The following is a 12,151-nucleotide window of genomic DNA, read 5'->3' as shown; positions in this document are numbered from 1 at the left end:
TTCCTTAACCCCGAAAAGTGGCAAAACTGGAAGCAATTTTTAAGAGAGTGAGAGTGGAGAGAGATCGAAAATGGCTTTCTCTTCTACCACAGGCTACCAGCAAAATTTCTGCAGGTAAAAAATGGCAGAACTGATTTTTCGACTTTTGTTTGACGATTATTTCACAATGAAAAAGAAAACAGAAGAAAAAGTCGAACGCTGATAAAACTAAATTAAAAGCTGTGAAATAAAAGAGGAAAATTGATTTTTTTATGTTTCTTTTCGACACTGCTGCCAGACCTACCATTTTTCCGTTCCTTTACTTTTCTGGTAAAAAATGTTCATGAGAGAGCAATTTTGAGCAATTTTGACACTATCTCTTTTACCACCCTTACCATTAAAAAAGTAAAGGAACAAAGCTTTAATTAAAAAAATTTCATGGCATTATTTTAATAAATACATGTATTTTTCTGAAATAAAAGTATTGTGTACGTGTGTTGTGTGATTAATGGTATGTTCCAGTACTGCAAGAATCTACTAATTTTTACTATTTTTTGGATAACGTAAAGGAAAAAGATGTTATCGTAGTAAAAAGTAGTAGCTTCTTGCAGGTTCTGGAATAGAGCAAATAACGTAAAAAACATATGTAAAGTGTCTATCAATGTCAAATGAGCTGCCACTTCTTTTATCTATTCGACATCCTTTATGTTTGTCAAAGTCCATACCACTTTTACCCTGCGTTTACACATGACAGGACAGTTGACTTCATGTATTGATTGTCAAAATCCCACAACTTGCCTGTGTGACGTAGGCGTCCAGACAACTGCAAAAACAGTTGTAAAATTATGAATGAAAATCACCGATTTCTTTTTGTTTTCCGTTCACGTATTTTGTTTTGTACATATTCTTTTGTTTTCAGCACATTTGAATTATCATCTCACTTCTTTTTCACAAAAATGTCAAAAATTTGTCAACCCGGCTGTCTGTGAAAAACTGATGGACAGCTGAGAGACAAACGACAAATGTATGCATGTGTTAGTAAATCAGAGTTGTATTTGAAGACAAACTGTCTAGTGTAAACGCCTAGTTAGTTTTTGCGTTTATTCTAGCATACAATTTCATATGACCACAAAATATAAATCACTCAAATGACACAATTTATATTGCTAAAAACTTTAATCGCACTCACATTTTCGTTTTCTTTAGCTATTTCCTTCCAAGGCAAATTTATATAAGGTAAATGCAAGAATTACAACAACTAACACATTTACAAAAGCAACATTGTTGTTATTGAACATTAATTGTCAAAGAAAATATTGAATAATAGGGTCGTTCCAAAAAATGTTTTAGTAAAAACATAAATACATTTTGAAAATCCTCTAAAATAGAACAAATTTGAATCAAAATGTAAATATAAGGCATTCAGACCTCTCGTAGGTAATTTTTATTACACGTTTAGGATGAAAAGCCATGGTAGAATAAGAAAAGGTAGCAGCAATACACAGCTGACTGAACTGGGTTGTAACGTTAGTGTCAAATTTCATATGACATTTTATACATTTATTTCTATTTCGATGTACATTAGGGACATATATTTTTGAGAAAAAAATATATCATTCGGAAAATACGATTTCCCAGAAAGACTTCTTCATATCAATGATATGTAACCTTCTCCAAGCTCGAACGATAAGCCGCGCAGTAAATCACCGCTTGTAGAGGCGATACAACGTTTGTTAATATGTGAGGTATTTTGTTAAAATTTAAAAAAATAAAGCCCTAATAAACATGTGCTTCTTTGATTTCTAAAACAAAACATTGAAACAGCTTCTCCTTTTTCTATGAATTTCCAGCGACCCCAAACTTTTCTGCAAGAATTCTACTTTCTGCGAGAATTTATGCATTTAGTGGAATGATGTGGAAACATAAAAATTGAAAATGTAACGAATTTTCATTCATGTTTTCCAAAATATTCAACCAAATGTGAAAAATTATTAGTTTTTTAAATTCCAATAATTGTTGTTTTTGATTATTGTTGACCTGTTGAATATTACTTTTGTTTGGCGATAGTTTGGCTGAAGGTCATTAAAAAGATTGTTGTTTTATTTTGTTTGATTAAATTTTATTTCCAATATTTCAATTGTCTTCGACAATCATCCTCAGGGATCTATTATTAAAAACACAATTTTATTATTACAAATTATAAAATACAAATGTAACACAAAAATATTTTATTTACATTTATTTATGGAAGAAGAGCGACTGTTGTCTTTCTAATGTCAACGTCAACTAAGCTTTTGTCGGTACTTATGAACTATGTTTCTATACATATGTGCACAGTGGTCTGTGTCAGTTTTATAATTAATTCTTTTGTCCGTGGGAGTGTTAATAATATGAAGCATCTCTAGAGTATATCGTCTTTTGTAATTATTTTCATGTGCAAGAATGTCAACGTTTTTAAAATCTGGTTTGTGTCCCGTTTTCATGCAGTGGGCCCCTAAAGCTGTTTTTTGTTCATCTTTTGATCTGATTTGTGTCCAGAGAGTCGTGTTTTAAGTTTGGTTTTAGTTGTGCCAACATATACCTTTTGGCATATGTTGGCGTCGTCTCCATTACAAGTTATCCTATATACTAAATTGCACCTATCTTCCTTTTTAGTCTTACTTTTTGTTTTGCTAAACATACTGTTGACATTGTTATTAGTTCTTAAAGCTAGTTGGTAGTTGTCTCTATTATAAATATTTGAGTTACAGAGCCTCTCAGAAAATCCAGGAATATATGTAACGGACTTGTATGACTTTTCATTTTCCCTTTCCTTCTTGTTATTGTTCGTTTTAGCATGATTTATTAGGTCATCTATAATCTTCTTTGGAAATTCATTTTTGGATAGTATTTGGCGTATTTTTATCTCATTGGCGTCATGAAATTGTTGATCACTTATATTTAGAACTCTATTAATGAAGTTTGTGGCCGTGTTTATTTTCATACGTCTAGGGTGTTTTGAATGGAAATTAATAAATCGTCCAGATGCAGTTGGTTTTTGGTACCAATCTAATGTTATAGCGTTGCCTTGTCGAATTATCACAGCGTCTAAATATGGGAGTTTATTGTTTTCTTCAAGCTCATAAGTGAACTGTATGTTTTTGTCAAACGAGTTTAATGTTTTCCTCAGGGATCTATTATTAAAAACACAATTTTATTATTACAAATTATAAAATACAAATGTAACACAAAAATATTTTATTTACATTTATTTATGGAAGAAGAGCGACTGTTGTCTTTCTAATGTCAACGTCAACTAAGCTTTTGTCGGTACTTATGAACTATGTTTCTACACATATGTGCACAGTGGTCTGTGTCAGTTTTATAATTAATTCTTTTGTCCGTGGGAGTGTTAATAATATGAAGCATCTCTAGAGTATATCGTCTTTTGTAATTATTTTCATGTGCAAGAATGTCAACGTTTTTAAAATCTGGTTTGTGTCCCGTTTTCATACAGTGGGCCCCTAAAGCTGTTTTTTGTTCAATAGGCTTGTCCATCTTTTGATCTGATTTGTGTCCAGAGAGTCGTGTTTTAAGTTTGGTTTTAGTTGTGCCAACATATACCTTTTGGCATATGTTGGCGTCGTCTCCATTACAAGTTATCCTATATACTAAATTGCACCTATCTTCCTTTTTAGTCTTACTTTTTGTTTTGCTAAACATACTGTTGACATTGTTATTAGTTCTTAAAGCTAGTTGGTAGTTGTCTCTATTATAAATATTTGAGTTACAGAGCCTCTCAGAAAATCCAGGAATATATGTAACGGACTTGTATGCACATATGTATAGAAACATAGTTCATAAGTACCGACAAAAGCTTAGTTGACGTTGACATTAGAAAGACAACAGTCGCTCTTCTTCCATAAATAAATGTAAATAAAATATTTTTGTGTTACATTTGTATTTTATAATTTGTAATAATAAAATTGTGTTTTTAATAATAGATCCCTGAGGATGATTGTCGAAGACAATTGAAATATTGGAAATAAAATTTAATCAAACAAAATAAAACAACAATCTTTTTAATGACCTTCAGCCAAACTATCGCCAAACAAAAGTAATTCCAATAATTTATAGACATTTCCTTGTTTTGTTTACAAATACAACTGTCAGTAACGTTACAAACAAAAACAAATTCCTTTGTGGTTGTTGTTCGAGTTGTATTTGTTGTAGTATTAACTTTACCTTATATTTGTTCTACCATGATGAAAAGCAGTATTTTATGGTAGCAAATTTCGAAGTTTCATATTTCATGAGTAGACCCTATTACATCCTGAAAACTAAACTTACAAAAAAAGTAAGAATACAGCTGATTGTCACTTCTACCCTGTATAAATATGCCTTGCATGGTACAATAATTCTTAGCTAGGCCACAGCTAACAGCTGATTACAATTTTTTTTTTGTTATGGCTTAATCTGTCAAAACCGTGTTGACATGCAGAGTTGATATTTATTATTGATAAAAAAATTCAACTCTGTTTTGTTTTCATTTCAACATTTCGTTCTTCTTCTTTGTATAATCATACGTTATCATTCATCAAAACTATTTTGACGTTTTAAGCCATAGCGACAGGGTTGTATTTTTTTGGCGATTCTCATACCTGGCCTACCTATGAATTATTGTACCATGATGCCTTGTTTCCTTAATTTTTTGGTAAAATTGTTTTCTTCTAACAATTAATTTCACAACTGCATACGAAAATACATGGCCGAATAGACCACTCCCTAAAGGTAGAAACACAATGAAATACGCCGCTTTTTCACGCTCAGTTTCATGTAAACGACTAAAGGCCAAGTACTACCTAATTCAAATGAATTAGGCAGCATTTGAATTAGGTAGTACTTGGTCTTTAATCTTTTACATGAAACTGCTTTTGAAAAAAGCGGCGTATTTCATTCTGTTCACACCTTAAATAAAAAATTTAAACATCATTTTGATAGATGACAATTTTCATAGTGGTCACACTGCGTTTACAAATGACAGGACAGTTGACTTCATGTATTGATTGTCAAAATCCCACAACTTGCCTGTGTGACGTAGGCGTCCAGACAACTGCGAAAACAGTTGTAAAATTATGAATGAAAATCACCGATTTCTTTTTGTTTTCCGTTCACATATTTTGTTTTGTACATATTCTTTTGTTTTCAGCACATTTGAATTATCATCTCACTTATTTTTCACAAAAATGTCAAAAATTTGTCAACCCGGCTGTCTGTGAAAAACTGATGGACAGCTGAGAGACAAACGACAAATGTATGCATGTGTTAGTAAATCAGAGTTGTATTTGAAGACAAACTGTCTGGTGTAAACGCCTAGTTACGTTCAAGAATCTTTAAGTTTTACCACATTTTACTCGAAAAGCGTTCCTGTACTTCTGACACCACACAATTAATATGGGAGCAGTTTACAACTTTTACTACTTTTGCCGGTTTTACCGTTTTCAAAAGTAAAGGAACAGACCATATGTGTACAACATTCACAGGTAGCAAATTTGACATCTCATATGACATATTATAGACAGTGTAAACACCCCTTAAATACACAACACTTTCGTAACATGAAATCACATAAAGTGCTAATCTCATCTGGATTTCAGTTGACGTTAAAGAAATGGAATTGACAGTTTAAATCGAGTATATTTCGTAAATGTAAACTTACTATCCCAGCAAAAAATTTTGGAAGTTGGAGTTATGATTTCACAACATCTTTCGATGTAGTCCAACAGAGTTATGAAAAATGCACTCCGTAACATACATTTTATAAGCAGTTGCTGTAGAGATCCCTACAGAAAAAACAGTTGGTTTATTTTTTCAAAAGACAAACAAGAGTGTATACATTTCGGAGAGTTTCCCAGCAAAAAAAAATGGAAGTGGTGCAAGTTGGAGTGAGGATTTCATTACATGCATGGATGCGCTTCCAGTGGACTAATGAAAAAGGCAATCCTTTTCCTCACATTTGGATTACATCCAACAAGCACTTTTATCTATAAACGATAAAAAATTCAATTTTCATTCAACAAATGAAATTAAAGTAATACGGCGTTTATATTATAGTTTTTTGCAGGGTTAACCTTCTTTATGAGGATTTGTTTGAAGTATATACAATGGAAATGACATTTGAAACCCAGACCCACTGGGTTAACCTTGTTATATATAAACGGCCTATAAGAATAAAATTAAAATGTCTTATTAATGGCCTGTTCCCGTACTTTACAAAGTGGTAAAAGTCGTAAACGATTTTCATACAAATTTTGTGTACGGGAACGCAAAACTCGTAAAAGTGGTAAAAATTGTAAAAATGTAGTGCTTCCTAGCTGCGTGCTGCGGAAGCAAAATGGAGTGCTTCCTAAATGCGTGCTGCGGAAGCAAAATGGAGTGCTTCCTTTCTGCGCGCTCCCTTGTAAAATTCACTGAGGAATTCATAGAAAAAGAAGCACTTCGTGACACTTGCACCAGTGATTTAACTGCTTCCGTGGATGCAAACTTTTTGCTGGGTTGTTATAAAATAAAGAAATAAAAACTGAAGTTGCGAACATTTTTGCTGTAATTCACGAGACGGAAATTGTTAATGGAATGAAGTGCAGTTGGAGTCCATGTCGAAAGTTGAACTTGTGATGGGGAGTCAACATAGTCCCGGTCCACACTCGAGTGATTTCATTGAAAAAATTGCATGAAATTATGCGTCTCTAGATCGACCTCCATAGTAGAGTAAAATCATAAAATTGCTGTAGTGGAGAATTCGATTTAAGAACACCTAATTTCATGAAATTTTTTAATGAAATTCACCCTAGTGTGGACCGGGACATAAAAAACCTTTAGTATGATGAAGCAAAATCAGATGCGCTTGGATTAATTGGAAAACGGAGAAAGTAAACTCAAATGTGATTGAATTTAATGGAAACTTTTTTAATTTGTGTTTAATAAAGTTCTTTGTGTTGTTGTTTTACACAAATAATAAAGGCATTTTATTTATTCTGGGATATTTCGCAATAGCTTGCATTTTTACTGCATCTCATGGTATAACAAGAAAGGTAATTTCATGCTAACATCTGATTAAAATTTATTTCAAATTTTGAATTTGAAGTACATTCATTGTCAAACTGATGTTGTTTGACATGGTAAACATTGTATGTATATGCCAACACATACATACCGACATTTGTCATTATAAAATAAATAAAATAAAGAAATATAGAATAGTTTAATGAGTTTTATCCAACAAAACGAATTGTGACAAAATAGTTAAGTTATCAATGTTCCTAAATGTGAGAACATGGTCGAAATCTTGTGGAATCAATAGGGTTGGAAGTGCTTATTGTCGAGCGGTACTCCAATTGTCGTCTCAAGAAGACATGGATCACCAATATCAACATCAAATATTTGCAGTGGTGAAATTAATATGATGAATGATGAGGAATCTGATTTTATAATAAAAATAAATATATTCCATTTGAAACAATACATTGTAGATTTACACAGTTTCGGGATGATATTGATGCATAATCCCAAGAATGATTTTGTGGACGTGACAGTCTGCTTTTCTGACTATGACATGAAGAAAAGAAGCAAACCTAATATGGACTATTTTCCCAACTCAATTTACAACTAATTCGGATGTGGCTAAAATCTTCAAAATACCTAGAATCCGAAGTTACCGTTAAGGGGGAACTATGCCAAAACGTGGACTGATTTGGTCCATCTTCGAACAAATAATACTGCGTTGAATAGTTATTGTGCGTTCCAGTCAACCTTTAAGCCTAAAGGCTGAGGGTACATGTTGTCTGTAAAAGGTATACATTTGTAACTTTTGTGGGGGAGGTACTGTGGGTGGGACGACCAAATCGGTTATTCCATTCCATTGCACCGTCTTACAATAAGCCGCGAAAACTACCTGCTGTAAACATCTCAAAACAGTTTGACGCATGTCCTTAAATTGCACGTTGCGAATAATTTTGAAATATTGTGTGAAAGGTACGCCAAGGAATGGACCGATATAGGCCATATTGAATCGTTATCTACGTCTGGTATAAATATTACAATGTGAAAAGTATAGACCAAATCGTTTCCTTACTTAGTCGATGGTCAGACTAGCAAGGTTTCATGAAACCAATTTCGTTAAAGTTTCTTTTCAAATTTCGTTAATGTCCACACACGTTAACGTGAAATTTAAGATCTTTGCGTGTCCTCTTTATTTTACCATTCGCGTTTGTTGTGTTTCTCATACCAATAAAAACAAAAAAAGACATAAATAAACCAAAAAACAACACAAAATAATTAAAATTAATAATTAAATTAATATTAATAGTTAAATTTTCACTATTTCATTAATTAAATGTTTTTTATTAAATATATTTATGTTTGTTTTGTTGTTAACATTTGCTTGAGAAAATAAAAATGAAAGAAAATTAAAGAAAAAATCTTGCAACGAAGAACGAGATGAGGCAACACAACAAACACAGAAAACCATGTACATGGGTTTCACTACTTCATACCCCTCGCCTATAAACTTGACGTCGCCATGTTGAAACCGTGCTAGTCTGACCATCGACTTAGAGATTTATTTTAGTGAAATTTTGTTTAACTTTTCTGAGGAAGGTACCGCAAGTGTGTTAATAACAAACAGGGTAATAAACATGAACTTCTTGAAGAAATTTGGATGGGAACATGTTTTTCATTATTTCAAGGAAAGTGAGTTATTCAGCTGTTGTCGTTATATAAATTAACATTATTTGCATTGCCTGTTCCAAAATAGGGTTTTGAAAGAGAAAATCATTTTGTGCCTTTCATTGATGATGTATTCCATTCTTACTATCCTCTGAATTAATGTTCATGATACATATATTCTACATTCAATTGTAATTGTTAATAGTTGCTATTAAGGGTCTAAGGCTTCGTAGCCCATCTTTCAGCACTTCTCCTCCATATCCAGTGATGTTTAACCCTGCAAAAATATGAAAAGTTATTTGTTTCGGTTGTTTCCTTTTTTATTTTCAGGAAAAAAGTACGTGCAGATGTATTATATGTATTTCAAAATATAAACAAACTATATTTTTGTTTTTGTTATAAAATGTCATGCAATATTATTGTTGTTCTGTATTTGACACGCTCCTGTACAGACATACAGAGTTGTATTTCCCTAAATTTTTGAGATGGGACTACCTTTTATCATTCTACCATGACTGCATCTTTGGATTGATTAAAAACACAATCCGAAGAGTGCATTTAAATTCAATCCAAAATACTACATAAAAAGTTGTGATTTGGATCGAAAACGGAGTGCATCCTAACTGTGTGCTGTGGAAGCAAAATGGAGTGCATCCTAGCTGCGCGCTCTCTTGTAAAATTCATAAGTGAATTCATAGAAAAGGATGTACTCCAACGGCAACTGTACTGTACACTTGTAGTGATTCAACTGCATCCGCGGATGCAAACTTTTTATGAATTTAAAGAACAGTGCTTTAAATGACGCAAGTTTTATAAAGTCTGTTAGATGTAAATTGGGATTAAGTTTGACTTTATAATGCAATACGTCACGGCACTTCCTTGAATAATTGAAGAATTGTACATATATTAAATGCAACACTTGGTCTGTTCCTTTACTTTTGAAAATGGTAAAACCGGCAAAAGTAGTAAAAGTTGTAAACTGCTCACATATGAATTGTATGGTGTCAGAAGTAAAGGAACGCTTTTCGAGTAAAAAGTGGCAAAACTTGAAGATTCTTGCACGTAAAGGAACAGCGCTACTGTTTTAGCCTATTCCAACTCTGGGTGGCAATTTGTTTTCATTTCGCATTGAGGACCGGGACCTAAACGCCTGTTAGACTATACACTTATAAAATGTTTAAGTGCATTATCCCGATTTATTTGACATACATTGTATGAAAATTACAACTTAAATCGACTGGATTTGCTAAATCCACCATAGTCTAAACGTATTATGATAGTACGTTTATATACAACCGGATTTAACAAAACCCACTGGGTTTCAAATTGCAATTCGTTTAGTCCCGGTCCACACTAGAATGATTTCAATGAAATAATTTCATGAAATTAGGAGTTCTTAGATGGAGTTCCCCACTACAGAAATTTCATAAAATTACTTTAGTATTGAACTCGATCTAAGAACGCATAATTTCATGTAATTATTTCATTGAAATCGCTCTAGTGTGGACCGGGACTTACGTATACGTCAAGTAAATCCTCACTAAGAAGGTTAACCCTGCAAAAGGCTATAATATAAACATGGCCTTAGTTGATGAACATTTGTATTGTGAAATTTTATTTTTCATTTTCATGCCATTATTTAAAGCTGTGTTCCTTTACTTACCTGAGGTTACCATTTTTACCATTTTTAACCTGCAAAGCGTTCCTTAACCCCGAAAAGTGGCAAAACTGGAAGCAATTTTTAAGAGAGTGAGAGTGGAGATAGAGCGAAAATGGCTTTCTCTTCTAACACAGGCTACAAGCAAAATTTCTGCAGGTAAAAATGGCAGAACTGATTTTTCGACTTTTGTTTGACGATTATTTCACAATGAAAAAGAAAACGGAAGAAAAAGTAGAACGCTGACAAAACTAAATTAAAAACTGTGAAATATTATTTTTGACATTGCTGCCTGATCTACAATTTTTCCGTTCCTTTACTTTTGTGGTAAAAATGTTCATGAGAGAGCAATTTTGAGCAATTTTGACACTTTTCTCTTTTACCACCCTTACCATTAAAAAAGTAAAGGAACAAAGCTTAAATAAAAGCGTGCGTGGAAGTGACGTGACTTATTGCACTATAAAGTCAAACTTAAGCCCAATTTACACCTAACAGGCTTTAAAAAACTTGCGTCATTTAAAGCACTGTTCTTTAAAGTCATTTTATAGTAAAGTCCAATTTACATATGCACATTAAATGATTTCGTTTTACGAAATCCTAGAATCACATGAAGTGCATTTACATCTGTTTTTTTGCGTCATTTGCTTACGCACACAATCGCACATACACACATATACAATAACAGAAACACACGCACACAATATATTTATTCAGAATCAAGATCTATTTAACAGGTCACGTAAGTAGCACAACAACAACTCTATTTTGGCCGAAAATTCTTCAATATGTCAAAATGTTTGTTTACGTTTTCATACAATTTATTCACAATAACAAAATATTTGACAGATTGAAACCAATCAGCTGGCCGTTTTACGCCACCTTATAATTTCATCATGATTCAGAATAATAGGAATTTCAACACAAATGTGTATCAAATATCTTAAATTAACTCCAAAAACAAAAAACATAATTTTTTCAAGTTCTTTAACCATTTATTTTCACTTTTGTCATCGTTTGAGTATTTTTGTTTTTCTACAACACACACAAACAAACAAAGACATCATAAAACAGTTGCATTTTTTGGTAGTTTATGACGAAAAAGCAGGGTTGCGTATAATAGTATGGTGTTTTCGTGCGTTGTTTAGAATAAATGACGTAGCTATCGTCATTTATTTTTGTATGGTAAATGACGCAAAATGTTGCCTGTTTTGGCAAATAAATGACGAAAAAGTTGCTAATGTAAATTGGACATAAGTCTACATTTACAAAATCCACTCGATTTCAGGTGTCAATTCCTTTGCGTATACGTCAAATGAAAACTCATCTGGATTTCATTTGACGTTTGAGCTATGGAATTGACAGTTGAAATCGAGTGGATTTCGTAAATGTATACTTAGTATTAGTTGATGAACATTTGTATTGTGAAATTTTATTTTTCATTTTCATGCCATTATTTAAATTAATAAATGTGCGCGCGCAAAGCAAAATACATGACGCAAAAAATCATTTATTTCTAGGATTTCGTAAAATGAAATCACATAAAGTGCTAAACTAATGCTACGTTTACATTTACGAAATCCACTCGATTTTATCTGTCAATTCCATAGCTCAAACGTCAAATGAAATCTCATCTAAAATCAATTGGATTTCATTTGACGTTTAACCTATGGATTTGACAGATGAAATCGAGTGGATTTCGTAAATGTAAACATAGCATAAAACGCCTGTTAGACTATGAACTTTTACTATGATTTAAACTGTTAATCCCATACAATATACGTCAAATAAAATCCAGTGGATTTAGAACTGCGA

General features: G+C 32.6%; 1 protein-coding gene across 1 annotated transcript in view; it reads left to right on the top strand.

Annotated features, from left to right (window-relative positions):
• The window catches only part of Incenp (Inner centromere protein), a 253,177-nt gene that overhangs the window by 234,108 nt on the left and 6,918 nt on the right, over positions 1–12,151 (top strand). The gene's annotated exons all lie outside the window — the stretch shown is intronic.

This window comes from Musca autumnalis, unplaced genomic scaffold (assembly GCF_047663935.1).
Source record: "Musca autumnalis isolate F117 unplaced genomic scaffold, ASM4766393v1 scaffold_5, whole genome shotgun sequence".
NCBI lineage: Eukaryota > Metazoa > Arthropoda > Insecta > Diptera > Muscidae > Musca > Musca autumnalis.
Note: the sequence above shows the minus strand (reverse complement) of the source record. Positions and strands in the feature narration are given on the sequence as shown.